The sequence below is a fragment of the Drosophila obscura genome, unplaced genomic scaffold (assembly GCF_018151105.1).
Source record: "Drosophila obscura isolate BZ-5 IFL unplaced genomic scaffold, ASM1815110v1 contig_151, whole genome shotgun sequence".
Taxonomy (NCBI): Eukaryota; Metazoa; Arthropoda; class Insecta; order Diptera; family Drosophilidae; genus Drosophila; species Drosophila obscura.
The window spans coordinates 503,089-515,928 of record NW_024542737.1 but is presented as its reverse complement, the minus strand read 5'-3'; positions in this window follow the sequence as shown (position 1 = coordinate 515,928).

The window sequence follows — 12,840 nt, the reverse complement described above, 5'->3', positions numbered from 1 at the left end:
TTGAAAGTTGTAACTCATTTTTGTGCTCATATACAGACTCGAACACACACACACACACGCGCACACAGCAAAGTCAATTGGAACATTTAAAATTGAATAAAGAATAATTTAACAACGATGTTCGAGTATTTCATTTAATGTATAATTAATTAATGGTTAATTAATGGAAGCGACAACATCAAAATTCCATGTTCAGTTACATTGGTTTTAATTATAATAATAATTTGGATTACAAATATATATGTATAAAATGAACCTTCTTTAGTTCGTCGTAATATTAACACAAATAATTTACAGTCATCTCTGGATTGTGACGCATCTGACGCATCAACTGTTACCCGAAGCCCCAGTCATGGCTCTTGTTCATCCCTGACCAGGGAAAGGACCAAGCGAGTGATCCTCACTTCGATATTCTCTTCGTGCAGCTAAGGCTCCTTCTCGACCTCCCGAATTTCGGCTGGAATGTTTTTTTTTCTTATACAAACATTTTAATCAGATAAATGTATTACCTAGCGTGCGATATATGTAACGTCTCTGGCAGCCAGTTTTAGGCTATTGGAAAGGGCACCACAATTTGTGCAAAAGCAATGCAGTACAAACAAAAATGCCTCGTCGCCGATAGAGCAGTTCTTTGGTAGATAAAGCAGTTTTAATGATAGCAAAATCAATAAAAGTGACACAAGTTTAAATGTTAGAACCCAGAGTTTCAGATGGGAAGGGTTGCCATTTCAATCTATAAAAATACAAGAGAAACTCTCTCCTTCGTACCTTTTTTGCAGAACTTTTTGAAGAAGCATCTTGTCCAACCCTAAACCCCCCTCACCAATCCGCCCACCCACAATATCACATTAACCGTTATATTTTTTTATATTCTTGATAGGACAATTTACTTTCATTATAGAATACGAGTAGGTATACATACATATATGATAAAATTAATATTGACATGGCAGAAGTCGATGATCCCGTCGAAGGTGCTCCATCAGATCCCCGGCAATCAGCTGCTGATCATCATTATGATGTCCGACTGCAACAGTTTGGCATCCACTCCGGTAGCTTCACCTCGCTGCCGGCTCAGGTGTACACGACGATTGGCCAGTTGAAGGGCGAGCGCGTGGTCATCAAGAAGGTAGAGCTGACGCCCCAGCTGCTGTGGGAGATAGAGCAGGTGCGCAACGTGGGCCACGAGAACACGGTGCGGTTCGTAGGCATCGCCTGCATCGATCTGCCCCGTGCCTCTGACGTCATTATCAAGGAGTATTATTTGACCTGCAGCCTGAAGGATGTGCTGGGCAACGTGGCCATCCAGCTGGATTGGAACTTCAGCATGTTCTTCAGCGACGTGGTGGCCCATGGAAAACTACTCTCCTCCAACTGCCTCAATGATGGCAGGTTTGTGCTCAAGACCACGCTTACCACGCCCTTGGACATTGTGCAGGATCATTTCTGCTTGAGTAAGTCGATCCCATCCATCTCATGGCTCCCAGACGTGCCTTCTTGAGCATCCTCACATTCTAGAGCTCCTTTAGGGTCGCCCCGGAGCTGCTGCCTCTGACTGCTGTCCGGCCAGCAAACGCGGGGATGTCTACTCGCTTGGCATCATTCTGGCGGAGATTGTGAGCCGTGGCGCGCCCGCAGATGGATGTCCACACCATACGGCAACGCAATGGATTTCGGCCGATCATCAGGGAGCGCGAGTGTCCACCCGGTGTACTACAGCTACAGGTGGTGAACGCCTAGAACGATCTGCATAACAACTTTCACCCGATCATCGACTTCTACGACGGAGACAATTAAATACTTTCCAATTGAGTACTATATATGTATGTATGTATAATATATGTATGTATATGTATATATAAGTATGAATTGCAAACTATATAAAAATGTTACTTAAAAACTGAACTATGCAGATGCATATGCAGATATTGCAATTATAATTTTTTATACCCGTACTCAAAAAAGGGTTAAGGGGTATATTAGATTTGTGGTAAAAGTGGATGTGTGTAACGCAGAGAAGGAAACGTTTCCGACCCCATAAAGTATATATATTCTTGATCAGCATCAATAGCCGAGTCGATATAGCCATGTCTGTCTGTCCGTCTGTCTGTCCGTCTGTCTGTCTGTTGTCCGTCTTGTTGAGCGCCTAGATCTCAGAGACTATAAGAGCTAGGGCAACCAAATTTGGTTTCCAGGCTCATGTGATATCACACTGCTACAAGTGTATTTCAAAATTTCGCCCCGCCCCCTTCCGCCCCCACAAAGGACGAAAATCTGTGGCAGGCACATTATCGTAGAGAATGACCATATCTACAAGACTGCCGAATCTGAATCAGATCGGATCATAATTATAGCCAGAATGAAGAAATTAATTTTCTGTTGGTTCCCTCTCCTTCTCCAGCGCTGCTGACGCTACTGATTCTCTTTCTCGCTCGCACACTCTGCCGTGTTCAGTGCGCGAACAACCCCTAGCGGAGATGATGTAGAATCTAAATGGTACATGTAGAATCTACATGTTAGATGTATAATATACATTGTAGATGTAGATAACAAATGTAGGAAAAAAATGTAATATGTAAAATTTTTTTTTTAATTTTAAAATTCTAAAAAATTATAAGCTCAAAAATGTATATACTGACTGAGTACGGGTATAAGTAGAGTCGCGTCCCCAGAAGCGACTCACAAGTTCCTTCTCGTTTCTTTTTCGAACGCGACTGTTAAAAAAAGTATATTATATTATTGTAATTAGGTTCTTTAATCGGTGAATAAAAATATGCAGAGAGACATCCGTTGTATGTAGAGATGTACATATATGTATGTGTGTATGCATGTGCCGTCAAGTCATGGGAATATGTTGACGCTGCACTTATGTCGCTCGAGGCATTCTTGCTCTTGCATTCTTCGAGCTCAAATTATGTCGGGGACTTTTAATTACATAAACACTGCAACAAAGTGTAACAGTGTGTTCCCTTAAGTACACTTGGTACAGTGGGTATTGGCTATGTATGCACACTACATCTCCCCCTTTTGAAAAATAACGTAATATATGTAGTTATTTTATAAAATGAAATGTAATTTATTATTAATAGTTATCATATAAATGGTAAGGTGTAGTAGAATTTAGATTGATTGATTAATTTTTTTTTTATATCATATTTGATATTTGATATTATTCGAATACATATGTATATGTCCTTTTTTTTTTTCTTTAAAATTCTCGAATTCTTCCTTATTATTATTTCGAATTTGCGTGTATATTTATAAAAAGATTGGTTATAATATGTTTTTATGGGTATACGTATGTATTTGTGTATGGTTATGTTTGCTTATTCATGGCCATGCTATAATTGATTAAATGTTAAAAATCTTTATCCTATCCTTATGTACTTTCTGTGTCTTTTTCATCAGAGATTATGACGTTATCTCTTTCTCCGATGTGTTCTACTGTATAGGGACCTGTATATTTAAAATCTAGCTTATGTCCCCGTGCCACTTTCAGTTTGTTTTTTGTTACCAAACCCTGTATCACTGCTATCCTTGTCAAATGGTTTATTTTCAAATCGAAAGTAAAAATTTAGCTGTTCCTCCCATGTTTCGTTGAGCATAAACCCTTGCGTTCGCCTTTAATAAGCTATTTTTAATCTAGTTGCTCTATGTTACTGTCAGATAAATTCCTTTCCTATGTTATATATACGGTCACTGCGTACTTCTCATTACCAATTTTCCCGGACTTAATACCAAATATCGTCCTTTTCATATGGACAATGGTTTATCACTACCGATCGACAAAATCGAACCAGTTTTTTCCAAAGGATGTCTCGGATCCATCGTTCCGGGGCGGTTGTCACCACTTTGGTTGAAACTTCTGTTAAAGTATTCTTCATTTGAGTGACTTCTTTATGGCAAAACGTTTTTTTGACAAGAATTTTCTGAAATCCCGTCCTTCTTTTCGTGCTATAGCTTTTTTGCAGTGCTGCAATTGTTATATTCACTTAGCTCTAAAAACTTCGCCGTCTGGTTCACGGCAAAGAACAAGATTATGTAAAAAGAATGTTCCTTTCGTATGGACAGATGAATGCCAAAGAGCATTCGAACATCTTAAAAGACAGTTAATACATCCCACTCTATTACAATACCCAGATTTCAGCAAAGAATTTTGCATAATAACTGATGCAAGTAAGCAAGCATGTGGAGCGGTTTTAACTCAAAGCCAAGATGGACTCCAACTTCCAGTTGCATACGCATCCAGATCATTCACAAAAGGTGAAAGTAAGAAGAGTACAACAGAGCAAGAATTAGCAGCTATTCACTGGGCAATAACACATTTTCGACCATAGGTCTATAGCAAGCAGTTTTTAGTTAAAACTGATCACAGACCACTAACTTATCTTTTCTGAATGGTTAATCCAAGCTCAAAACTAACAAGAATGAGATTGGAATTGGAGGAGTATGATTTTACCGAGGAGTATCTGAAGAGAAAAGAAAATTTCGTGGCAGATGCACTGTCACGAATAATTATTGAAGAACTAAAAACTATGAATACAAATGTCTTTAAAGTCACTACGAGACAACAGAGAAAACAGAAAAAATCCTGCGCAGGAATAGAAACGGATACTTTGCTTAGGCAAGTTCCGCAAAATGCTTCTAAGCCCAACGTATATGAAGTCATCAACAACGATGAAGTACATAAAGTAGTGACCTTGCATGTAAATAATAAATTATGTTTTTTCAAACATGGAACAAAAATTACAGCAAGATATGAGATTAGCGATTTGTATACTAATGGAACCTTTGAAACCTTGTCAACATGAAACCTTGTCCGATAATGAAATACTAAAAGTTAGAAGGAAAGTTAGTTTGGAATTAGAACATTTTGTTCTGAAGAGCTAAGTTTTATTTTTCGGATTACTTCTGAACGTGCTGGTAGAAGTGTTGAGGTGTTTCCAGCTGTGTACGTAATTGGTACGTAAATAGGAAAATTTAAATTAGTTGGTCTAATTATAAACCAATCTTCCGATGGTTTGAAATCAAGTTGGCAATTGTATTTTCTTATGAAATCAATGCCTATTATTCCATCACATGGTATTGCAAAATCTGAATTAACTATATGGAAATCGTGAGGAATTATATATTTTGTTGTTTGAATATCTATCGAAGCTATACCAATGGAGTTTAGTACTCCTTGTCCTATTCCTTGTATGTTAATAATTTTTTGTGTATTTATTAATGTGGAGTCTATTGTATTTTCTTTTAAAATGGAAATGTCTGCTCCAGTGTCTATTAAAAAATGTAAGTTCTTATTTGTGTGTACGAAATACTATGAGGTTGATTGTTGTTTGGTTTGCTTCTAGAATGGTCTTTAATCTACCATGCTCACAGTTTTTATCCATTGTGCTAATGGCTTCTTTTGTGCTGAATTTATCATCATGTTCTGATGGTAGATTAAATTCTGGGATGGCGTGCGAAATATCTTTGATATATGCCTGTTGGGCTACAGTTTCGTCTGCCATTGTGACGGGTTTTTGTTCCACCACACTATTGAATGAGTCAGAATCGGACAATTCTTGTTCTTGTACCTCTGGTATTTTTAGTACCGCAGGTATTGTCAGATCGTGCAGATCTTTTTCTTCAATTCCTGCTTCCTGATCTACAGCTGATTCATCATCTGGATCGGCAAGTTCAGTTTGTCTTGACTCGATCCAGGTTTTTCTATGTCTATGGTTAATGGAGTGTTTAAAACTGTTTGGTTTACATTGGTTTTTTGCTCTATATAATTACTATACCAGCCATATGTTTTTAGTAATAGCCTATCATTTGTTAGTTGTTACAAGCAGCGTTTGCACGCATCTACATGTAGATTTATTATATAATATTATACTAATGGTAAATAAAGGCATTTGCATGAATGCAGCCTCATTTACGTTTCTTGGCAACAATGCAAAAATCCTTCTCAACCTTTCTCACTTGTCGCGGCGCGCACCATGTCTTTCGCTAGTCGTCGTTGGCGGAGGAGCTTGTTTTTTTTCCTCCTCGATTCTTTTCCTTCTTTATTTCCTGTGGTGGCTGCTGCCGTGCCCGTTACTCAACTAACGTGAGTGGGCGTGGTCCATCGATTGGACAAGCCTCCAGAGCCTCCTGTAGGCTTGGCTTGTCCCTTTGCTCGATAGGAGCAGCGTTGAGGAGATCCGTCTCCAGCTTGTATCCAGCGATGACGGAAGGGGCGGTAGGCCTCTCACGCTTATATTTCACTGCTGCTGTTGTCCGGGGCCTATGGGCTCAGGCTGGGTCGGTGCCGGTCATCGCACAGGTCATTGTAGTACGCTCTATGTAGCGTTGTCGGTGCCTTTTCAGGTCTTTATCTTCTTTTTGTTGGTTTTTTTATTTTTTATTTTGTTTTATTTGTATTATTTTATTTTTTTACATTTTGGCACTGTGTGTTTATTTGTTAATTCGGTCTGTGAAGGTTTTTTATTTTCATTCCCATGAATGAATTCTCCTTTTTTTTAATAAATTATCACATCACATTCGGATTTTTTTTGTTCGTTTAATTTGAGAGTTTTTGTTTTTGTGTTTTAACTTTTCACAATGCACGGTTCGAACTTGAACTGCTGTCACGGTCGCCATGTAATTATGTTCTTAAATCGGTGAATAACAATATGCAGAGAGAATGTGTATGCATGTGCCGCCAAGTCACGGGAATATGTTGACGCTGCACTTATGTCGCTCGAGGCATTCTTGGGCGATCGTAAAACGATAGCTCAAATTATGTCCGGGACTTTTAATTACATAAACACTGCAACAAAGTGTTACAGTGTGTTCCCCTTAAGTACACTTGGTACAGTGGGTATTGGCAATGTATGCATACTACATTATATTATATATATATAATTAATTAGTTTTAACCCTGAATTTCGGATTGGAGTAAATCAAATTTGATCAGTTAAATGGAAACAATTAATTATAGCTTACAATTTTTCGTTCGTGTGTGATTTTGAGTGTTAGCCATTAATTTTGGTAACCATTATAACAGTTCTTTGGGAACTCCACAATACATCTGCTGTTAAAAAACATGCATTTCTTTTCTCTTACTGATGCTTTTTGACATGGTCGACAGTTGGAATCAGTTTCCCCACTGCCCGCAGATTAGAGGAGAAAAACCATCGATGCATCGATGTTTTTAAAATTTTTATAAGCATCGATGTTTTTTGGCGAAACATCGCCGTTTTGTTTTTATGTTTTTGTGGTCTATGAAAGAAAAACCTAAAGAGAGAAGAAGATCAAGCTCAAATGGTTACATTTTTAGATGAATACAGACGGCATGATGCCATTTAAAGCTGGAGCCCAAAAATATTTGTGCGTCCCGGCAACATCCTACGGGGCAACGACATATCTCCGGGCGACATATATCCTTCCATTACTTTTTCTAGCAGGATATATGTCGCTAAATTCTGGACGGAGGAGATATCTCCGCGAGGAGATATCTATGTCGTTTCAAAATCTCCTTGCGGAGATATGTCGTTAGGGCCTGCCAGGAGATATGTCGCCCTGAGATATGTCGCTATGCCCATCCTACGAGTCAGAGAGGATGTTCAGCAAGGGTGGGCAAGTGGCCGAATAACTGATTCATTAAACCATCGTCCATGCAGATAGAAGATTTAGCTCCGAGTCCTGGACGTTATGAAATATCTCCTCGTCCAAGAAGACCCGTTGGTCATACCTAGGCTGTGGGCCGCCGGAATGAAATTTCGCACAAGAACACCAGAAACAGATAAAATATTGGCTCTGTTGAGGTGGGAAGAGCAAGAAGAAGTCACGATAAGTGTGTGGTGGGAAAAAGCTTTTGAAGATTGATACCTCTTGCATAAATGCTCGCAGCCCTGTCAACCATCTCTACCATGTCAAAAAGCATCAGTAATTTAAAAGAAATGCAGGTTTTCAACGGCAGATGCATTGTGGAGCACTCAAGGAACTGTAAGACTTGTTACCAAAACGAATGGATATCACTTAAAATCAAACAAACACGACAAATTTTAAGTTAACTGAATAAATTTGATTGACTTCAATCCGAAATTCAGAGTTAAAACTTGAATTAATTTTGCGTGTTTCAGCCAGTTGGATAAATTTCAACAATTCAAAGTATTATTTAAACACAGCACTATTTTTCAATTGATAATCACCGCAGGATATTGAGAGAGACGTGTCGCAAAAGTCGTGTATCGAATGAGACACAGGCGAATGCTGCTCGCCCTTTTATAGGCCAGTCGCAGTCGCATTTGAGAAACAAAAATTGTAAAAAACCGATCTAAATGGCGTTTGGGTGTTCCAAAATCTTTCAATCCAATCAATTGCAGCCCAATGTCAAAATGTGTTTCACAGTTTTCGTTGTGTGATGCATTTTCTCTCCTGACTCATACGTTCCTTCTCGTTTGTCCTGGTACAGTATCCAAAAACGAAACAAAAAATTATAATTGCATTATCTGCAGATGCATCGCACCTTTCTTGCCCAAAAAAAAAATGTTCAGTAATTAACAGGCTTTGGAGTAAGAAACTTTTTGAAAGCACATTCTGACATTCATTGCTGCTATTTTTTGCGTTGCCAAACTGCAGTCGCAGTGGCACCACGGGGCAACCCATGTTCATTACAAAAAAATATAACTCAAATGACGAGTAAAAATGTTCGATATAAGCTCCACAGAAATCCGACAGTACTGGATGGTGAGAGTAACAGGATAAAGCCTCAAAAACGACCTAAGAAATATGCCCAAACACAGAAGCAATCATTTAAGCAACATTTTTATATAGTTTTTAATTACCACAAACCCTTAAATATGTATAAAGTCTACATATGTATATGTATATCTTTATACATATGTATAAAAACTCAATTGGAAAAGCATTAATTAAGAACATCACATAGAAATATATATATAGAGATACAGGCGAATGCTGCTCGCCCTTTTATAAGCCAGTCGCTGTCGCATTCGAGAAACAAAAAATTGTAAACAACCGATCTAAATGGCGTTTGGGTTTCCCAAATCTTTCAATCCAATCAATTGCAGCCCAATGTCAAAATGTGTTTCACAGTTTTCGTTGTGTGATGCATTTTCCTCCTGATTTAAGTCCAACCAACACCTTTTTATACCCGCACTCAAAAAGATTTAAGGGGTATATTAGATTTGTGGTAAAAGAGGATGTGTTCAACGCAGAGAAGAAAACGTTTCCGACCCCATAAAGAAAATATTCTTGATAAGCATCAACTCTGAACCTCTGTCCGTTTCTACGTTTTTCCGTCTGTCCGTCTATCAGTCCTGAATAGCGCCTCGTTCTCAGAGACTATAAGAGCTAGAACAACCAAATTTTGTTTCCAGACTCATGTGATATCACACTGTTACAAGTGTATTTCAAAAATTTCGCCCAGCTCCTTGCGCCTGTACAAATGACGAAAATCTGTGGCAGCCACCATTTTAACGATACGATAAAACTAAAACAGTATCGTAGAGAATGGTCATATCTACCAGATTGCCGAATCTGAATCACATCTGATCATTATTATAGCCCGAATAAAGAAATTAATTTTCAATTAATTTTCTCTTTCTCGCTCGCACGCACTCTGCCCTGTGCAGTACGAGACCTTTGCGGAGATAATGTAGAATCTACATTGTGTATCTATAATTTACATGTTATATGTGGAATCAACATTGTAGATGTAGATGTAGATGCAAATAACAAATGTAGCAAAAAAAATCATAAGCTGCCAAATTTATACACTGACTGAGTAGGGGTATAAAAGTAGAGTCGCGTCCATAGAAACGACTCACAAGTTCCTTCTCGTTTGTCCTGGTACAGCATCCAAAATCGAAACAAAAAATTATAATTGCATTATCTGCAGATTCATCGCACCTTTCTTGCCCGAAAAAAAACTGTTCAGTAATTAACAGGCTTTGGAGTAAGAAACTTTTTGAAAGCACAGTCTGACATACGTTGCTGCTATTTGTTGCGTTGTCAAACTCCAGTTGCACGGGGCAACCCATGTTCATAAAAACGAGAAGGAACGTGTGAGTCGCTTCTGAGGACGCGACTCTACTATACCCGTACTCAGTCGGCATATACAATTTTCAGCATATAATTTTATAGAGTTTTAAAATTAAAAAAAAAAATTTAGACGGATAGACAGACATGGCTCTATCGACTCAGCTATTGATGCCGATCAAGAATATATATACTTTATGGGGTAGGAAACGTTTCCTTCTCTGCGTTACACACATCCACTTTTACCATAATTCTAATATACCCCTTAACTCTTTTTTGAGTACGGGTATTAAAATATAACTCAAATGGCGGGTTAAAATGTTAGATATAAGCTCCACAGAAATCCGACAGATGGATGGTGAGAGTAGCAGGATAAAAAATCAAAATCGAACTCAGAAATATGCCCAAACACAGAAACAATAATTTAAGCAACATTTTTATATATTTTTTAATATATACATAGCATACATATGTGTATATTTAGTGACAAAAAAGGGACAAGAGTGCTTAAGTTATATATACATATGTATATGTATACATACACACACACAAACAAATGTAAATTGGCATATTCCGCAGGCGCGGCAGTGGTGGCGCCGCTTGGTCATCGTGAACTTCTGGTGGCACTGCATGCACTGCCCGGCCATGTTGTCCGGCACCCAGATGGGCGGCACCTTGCCCAGATTGGCATGCGGATCACAAAAGTCGTGCATCGAATGAGACACAGGCGAATGCTGCTCGCCCTTTTATAGGCCAGTCACAGTCGCATTCGAGAAACAAAAATTTGTAAAAAACCGATCCAAATGGCGTTTGGGTGTTCCAAATCTTTCAATCCAATCAATTGCAGCCCAATGTCAAAAGGTGTTTCACAGCTTCCGTTGTGTGATGCATTTTCCCTTCTGACTCATACGTTCCTTCTGCAGTATCTAAAAACGAAACAAAAAATTATAATTGCATTATCTACAGATGCATCGCACCTTTCTTGCCCGAAAAAAAACTGTTTGAAAGCACATTCTGACATACGTTGCTGCTATTTGTTGCGTTGTCAAACTGCAGTCGCAAGTCGTACCACGGGGCAACCAATGTTCATAAAAAAATATAACTCAAATGGCGGGTAAAAATTTTCGAAATAAGCTCCACAGAAATCCGACAGATGGATGGTGAAAGTAGCAGGATAAAGCCTCAAAATCGACCTAAGAAATATGCCCAAACACAGAAGCAATAATTTAACATTTTTAACATAACATAACAACATAACATAACAACATTTTTATATAGTTTGTAATTCATACAGCAGATAGCATACATACACGTATATGTATATCTTTATACATACTTATGTATACAGTACTCAATTGGAAAAGCATTAATTAAGAACATCACATAGAAATATATATATATAGAGATACAGTCGCATTCGAGAAACAAAAAATTGTAAAAAACCGATCTAAATGGCGTTTGGGTGTTCCAAAATCTTTCAATCCAATCAATTGCAGCCCAATGTCAAAAGGTGTTTCACAGCTTCCGTTGTGTGATGCATTTTCCCTCCTGACTCATACGTTCCTTCTCGTTTGTCCTGGTGGTATCCAAAAACGAAACAAAAAATTATAATTGCATTATCTACAGATGCATCGCACCTTTCTTGCCCGAAAAAAAACTGTTTGAAAGCACATTCTGACATACGTTGCTGCTATTTGTTGCGTTGTCAAACTGCAGTCGCAGTCGTACCACGGGGCAACCAATGTTCATAAAAAAATATAACTCAAATGGCGGGTAAAAATTTTCGAAATAAGCTCCACAGAAATCCGACAGATGGATGGTGAAAGTAGCAGGATAAAGCCTCAAAATCGACCTAAGAAATATGCCCAAACACAGAAGCAATAATTTAACATTTTTAACATAACATAACAACATAACATAACAACATTTTTATATAGTTTGTAATTCATACATAGATAGCATACATACACGTATATGTATATCTTTATACATACTTATGTATACAGTAATCAATTGGAAAAGCATTAATTAAGAACATCACATAGAAATATATATATATAGAGATACAGTCGCATTCGAGAAACAAAAAATTGTAAAAAACCGATCTAAATGGCGTTTGGGTGTTCCAAAATCTTTCAATCCAATCAATTGCAGCCCAATGTCAAAAGGTGTTTCACAGTTTTCGTTAGGTGATGCATTTTCTCTCCTGATTTAAGTCCAACCAACACCTTTTTATACCCGCACTCAAAAAGAGTTAAGGGGTATATTAGATTTGTGGTAAAAGTGGATGTGTTCAACGCAGAGAAGAAAACGTTTCCGACCCCATAAAGTAAATATATTCTTGATAAGCATCAATAGCAGAGTCTCTGTCCGTCTGTCCGTTTCTACGTTTTTTCGTCTGTCCGTCTATCAGTCCTGAATAGCGCCTCGTTCTCAGAGACTATAAGAGCTAGAACAACCAAATTTTGTTTCCAGACTCATGTGATATCACACTGTTACAAGTGTATTTCCAAATTTCGCCCCGCCCCTTCCACCGCACAAAGGACGAACTGTGGCAGCCACAATTTTAACGATACGATAAAACTAAAACAGTATTGTAGAGAATGACCATATCTACCAGATTTCCAAATTTGAATCAGATCGGATCATAATTATAGCCAGAGTAAAGAAATTAATTTTCATTTGCTTCCCCCGCCTCCTCCAGCGCTTCTGACGCAACTCATTCTCTTTCTCGCTCGCACGCACTCTGCCCTGTGCAATGCGCGACCTTTGCGGAGAATATGTTGAATCTACATTGTGTATGTATAATTT